Source organism: Panthera uncia, chromosome D4 (assembly GCF_023721935.1).
Source record: "Panthera uncia isolate 11264 chromosome D4, Puncia_PCG_1.0, whole genome shotgun sequence".
NCBI classification, from domain to species: Eukaryota; Metazoa; Chordata; class Mammalia; order Carnivora; family Felidae; genus Panthera; species Panthera uncia.
The window spans coordinates 12,794,500-12,799,565 of NC_064807.1; the positions used below are offsets into that span (position 1 = coordinate 12,794,500).

The window sequence follows — 5,066 nt, forward strand, 5'->3', positions numbered from 1 at the left end:
GAGGGTGATTCAACTCTGTTTACTTTCTCCCCCTGCCAGTCAGAACGGCCTTTCGGTGGAGAGGTGCGTCTAGAACTGAGGCGTGCGGCCAATCCGACTGTTCCGTTCCGCTGCCTCGTGCTACCCCTCCAGCCTCGAACGCTGACATTTAAAAGGGTAACAGCCGGGAGGCTGGAAGGGGGCCGCCGCTCCTCCTCGGGAGCGCCTCTCGGTCCCGGTGGCCTCCCCGGGCCTCCCGGCTCGAGGTCCAGCTGGCGGGGCCGGGGCCGTGGCGCACACCTTCCCTAGTCACTGGCGCTCGTCCTCGTGACAAAAGAAAACTTCAGGCTCGGTTTTCCAGCTCGCAAACAGTTAAGTGACTTCCTGCAAACGCTAGAGTCCCAGCAACCAGCCTTCCAATCAAAAGTAAGTTGGTTGATGTCACTGACATGGGCCCAGCCAATCAGAAGGGCGTTCCGAAAGCTAGCGCTCCACACTTGTGAACGCGGGAGCCGTAGTGGAAGTGGACAACATCCCTGTTATTTTGTGCTGCTGGTAGTAAAAGTGTGATATGTATGGGAAGGCAGGGGTGACGAATAAATGCAATGTGAATCAATATATTTTTTTAAATCTAAGTATGTCAGGACAGGTTGCCCAAGAAGAAACGCAAATGAGAAAGGATCATTTCTCTTTTTTCTTTTCTTTTTCTTTCTTTTTTTTTTTTTTTTTTTCAGTTTTGAGATGCAGCATACTTTTGGGCAGATTTTTTAATAATCCTTCTATCCAGTGCATTAATGATGACTAATTCATTTTTAAAATGCTGAGCTGACAAAAGTTCCGTTTAAACCAGTCTTTTTCCGTCTCACTATTCTTACACTGAAACACCCCCAACTTTGCTTTTGTGATACCTACCATTCCTCTCCTTCCCTAGCGCAATTTATTCTAGGTGAGCTATTTTGGTTTGTTTTGAAGCTACTGTAACCCACCTTCAATTAAATGGAGACCAAAACAAAACAAAAAAATCCTTCATTTGTATAATTTTTAAAAACATCATTCGTAGCTCATTTTCTTTCCTCAGACCCCTGAACTGTTTTCGGGGCTTCTCTCTCTTCCCTCACTTTACAAATGTGGAGAGGGAAACACAGAGAAGTGACCTGTCTACCTTATCAGGTAGATAGTGACAGAGCTCAACTGAAACAATAAATCTAATGATTCCAAGCCCTTTGGGCTTTCCAACATCTGAGCTCTTCGATTTTGTGAAATATTAACTGTGCTAAACAGATTCTTAAGAACTGGAACAAGCCAGAGATCCTTAGCCATTGAAAACTGTGGCATTACTTGATCAATGATTAGCATGGGTCTTGGAGTCTGATTAACTCAGTTTGCCTCTCCCTCTGAATGGTTGACAGTTGTTTTCCATCTTGATAGGTGAGAAAGGAATCTAGGACTCATGGCTCTTCAGGAGGCTTGCCATCAGCACAACTGGTTAAAAACACATTGATTGTCCTCACTGGGTGTGAAAGGTGCCTGCCTCTCTGTGATGCAGATCCACTGAAGTCCAACCATGGCCCCACTGTCTGGTAGCCTTGGTGAAGGGTTGGGAAAAACTAACACCAGTTTTGTGGTCTCTAAAGGCAGAGTCCCAAATTAACCCTCCCAGCTTGAAGGCCAGTGTAGTTTACTTTGACTTTGCTTTTGAAGCGGTACAGAAGATATTGGTTGACTATATGGAAAAGGAAGTATGGAAAGGGGGTGGCGGTCAACCAAGACTATCATCATCACCATCTTGGTAAAGTAGGTGCATCATGGTGTGTAAAAGTGAAGCCGTCTTAGAGTTCTTGAATTCCAATTCCCTTAATTTTAGAAAAGAATTCACTGAAGCACAGGGGAGTTTGCCTACTTCATAATTTTTCTGGGACAAACTCTGTCCCCAAGGATACATGATCATTTAGTAATTGCACCTTTGCTTGCTTCTTTAAGGTCCGGCACAAATACCAGTGGGATCTCTCCACGGTCTCCATGATGACTACCTGTACAGTCTCTTGGATTTGCATGAACTGACATTGCACTGGGCACCTTCAGATAGCCCTAGAGTTAACACTGGGATTATTCTAGATACGAAGGAAAACCTGCATCTTTCCTTGGACATTGTAATCAAGGAACTTGAATGAATCAACCATCATAGTTTTTTTAAAAATACAAACCTTCCCCTCCCTTACTTCTGGTCTTCTTCTCTTTAATTAATTATCTTTAATTTAATTTTGTTTGGACTGGACATAACCCCTGAATTCTTCCAACTCAGTCATTTCAGAGTTATAAAAGAAAGTAATGAAAGAAAATCGAGATTTCGCACACATGACTTTCTCTCAGATATTTATAAGTGTATCTGCTGCTTTGCTTTAGAATAGCTTTTTTAACCCAGAAATTCTAGAATTATAGAATGCTTTCCCCTTTATCTCTTTTCCCACTCATTTCTGCTCCAGATCCCTATGTTTCTTTCAGGGAGCTAGGTATGGAGGAATACAGAAATGAAAAGACAGTCTAGCCTCACTGAGGCTTATATGTTAAAAACAAACACATATATATCACAAAATAATATATATTACAGGTAATAATTCCAACATCAGGATGTGTGTGTGTGTAATTTAACAACAAGGTCTCCTTGCCGTATTGGGATGTGTATTATAATAGTTTTATGATTAAAATCAGCTTACACGGTTTTGCCAGCATGTGGTTGTCCCAATTAAATTCTGGGAAAGTAAATTATCCCAAATTAATATGAATCATTCCTAATTACAATGAATAATTCACCAGGAAAATATATATTATGCCACATAAATATGAGAGGTCTGTTTTCCCCCAATTTAATCTTTGTAAATACACATTTCAAATCCACACAAACCAATGGGGAGGAGCACGGGAATTCAAAGACTGTAACTGTGCTTCTAGTTTATAAGTATGTGTTTTCCTCTCTATATTCTGTCTAAGGCTTGGATTTATTATTCAAGTTCTTGAGAACAGTGGTTTATGGGCCTGTAGCTCAAAGTCTTTATTTTCTGTGCATCCTGAAATAATTATCATTATCACCTCTAGAAGAGATAGTGCCTACAGAGAACTGATTATTTGAGCACGTGTTTAGGCCAGTTTGGGGCAGAGAACCCACCTCCCAGGGCCTGAGATGAGCTGTGTGACCCCAGGCAACCTCTTAGAGCTCTTTCCTCATCTGTGAATTCACGGGATTAGATGCATACATCTCCATAGTCCCTTACAAACTCCAGATTCTGTAGGGACCCCCCCCCCCCAAATAATGAGAAAAGCTGGGCAAGACTTGGGTTCTTTAAACAGCGTTTCTGCTGTGCATCTACAAACAGGTCTTTATGGCAATCAATATTTAAATTAAATCAATATTTAATGGGATAGCAGGCACAAATATAAATTTGTCCGAATCCCTTATAGTCTTTATTCCTTAATTGCATAGTCTCTCCTTTTCTTTCTGCAAGCTGGTTTGTGCAAATTTTCCACCCTAGCGCCAACTGAGGTATTTCCAGGGGGAACACAGCCCATTCCGTCACCTCCCCAGGAGATTTTTAATCCAAACTTAGCCCTGGGTAGAGTTTCCCCCGCTCACCGGGTGGAGCTAATCACCTGGGGCTTAATCTAAAATTCATTCTGCCTAGTCTCATCTCTGTCCAAGGCCCAGGGAGGTTTAGGTTAAAGAACTGTACTCGGTGTGTAGTGGGTTCCGCCAACTCTGGCTTTTCTCACTCTTTCCTGCTGGGAGGCGTGGAAGGTGCTGGGCAGAGCTGCCTGCCTCCAGGCGGGGAGGAAGGAGAACAGATGGCCCGCTGGGGGTAGGGGGATCACGTGTCGGACCTCACTCTGGGCTGGATCCAGACATCTTTCAGGACCCAGGCCCTTAGGCTTTCAGCGACTCCACCTAGGCACACGGCACGGCACGTATCTGGGGCAAAGCCGTGTTCATTTTAGTGAAAGCTGGGGAATCAGGGGAAGGCGGCTGAAGGTTTGGGGAGGGGGAGACGGTTTGGGGAGGGGGAGGCGGGGCTGAAGGGATCTGGCTTCGAGCAAAGGCAGTGTTCTGAAATTGAAATACAATTAGGTGAAGACCTGTCTGCCCAGACGCCTGAGGCCCTAACGTGGGTTAACTCCCAAGGGCTGGAGAGGGAGGAGGGGGTGAGGGGTGGAGGGGGCTCAGGCCCGCGCGAAAACTTGCACGACGTTCTACTTTGCTCTCGCTCCACTTAGCAGCCTTCCGCAAAACTCCAGGCCTCTCCTTTGCCGAGCAGAAAGGCCACACGTTCATACATATGCAGGAGGATAAGTTTAGCTTGCAGCCCCCCGCGCGCCGAGAGGCCCTGCGCGGCGCACCGTGCATCACCCGCGCTCGGGGGCGGGCTCTCGGCTCCGGCCGCAGACTGGCGGGCGGCTCAGCCACTTGCGGGCTGCGCGCCCCGGCCTGGCATCGCCCTTTTAAAAAGTCTTCCGCAGGCGGCCGCCGCAGCGGCAGCCGGAGGAGCCGAGTTCATCTGAGGACAGCCCCAGTTCTCAGAAATCCCTTCCCTGCTGGAACATCAAGCTCCCTTTACTGCAGTTGAACAAACTGCCCTAGATTGGGGGATGAGGAACCCGCCCCAAACTCGTGCAAGGAGCTCCGGGCGCCCGCGCCCACGTGAGCTAACCTTGAAATTAGCCCCCGCACCCAGGCGGGAGGTGGGGAAGGCTGGAGGGGGCGGGGGCCGGCTGTCGGCCCCTCGAGGCCCAAGCCCTTGGGTTTGCGCCCTCCGCTGGCGCGCACCGCCCCCACCACCCTGTTTCATAACTTATGGGGTTGCATTTTTTCTTTTTAACTCTTCGGGGTTGGGTAGGTGCGTATGTGTGTGTGTTGGCGGGGGTGGGGCGGGTAGAGGCACCTTCCCCATCCCCCACGCCCGCGAAGAAGAGGAAAACCTGCCCTGCGGGCTCCCCTGGGAGCACTGCAGAGTAGGGTGTCGGGATGACATAAGCTTCTAAACATAGCCGCACCGCACCCCAACTCTGCGCGCCGCGAGCAGGGCTGGGGCGGGAGCGAG

At 47.8% G+C, this 5,066-nt stretch overlaps 1 long non-coding RNA gene across 1 annotated transcript; it reads left to right on the plus strand.

Annotated features, from left to right (window-relative positions):
• Positions 1-292: 292 nt before the first annotated feature.
• Positions 293-2,549, plus strand: LOC125933255 (uncharacterized). The gene is made up of 3 exons (XR_007460909.1): positions 293-405; positions 1,408-1,559; positions 1,960-2,549. It is a non-coding gene; the product is annotated as an uncharacterized LOC125933255 (long non-coding RNA).
• Positions 2,550-5,066: the final 2,517 nt, after the last annotated feature.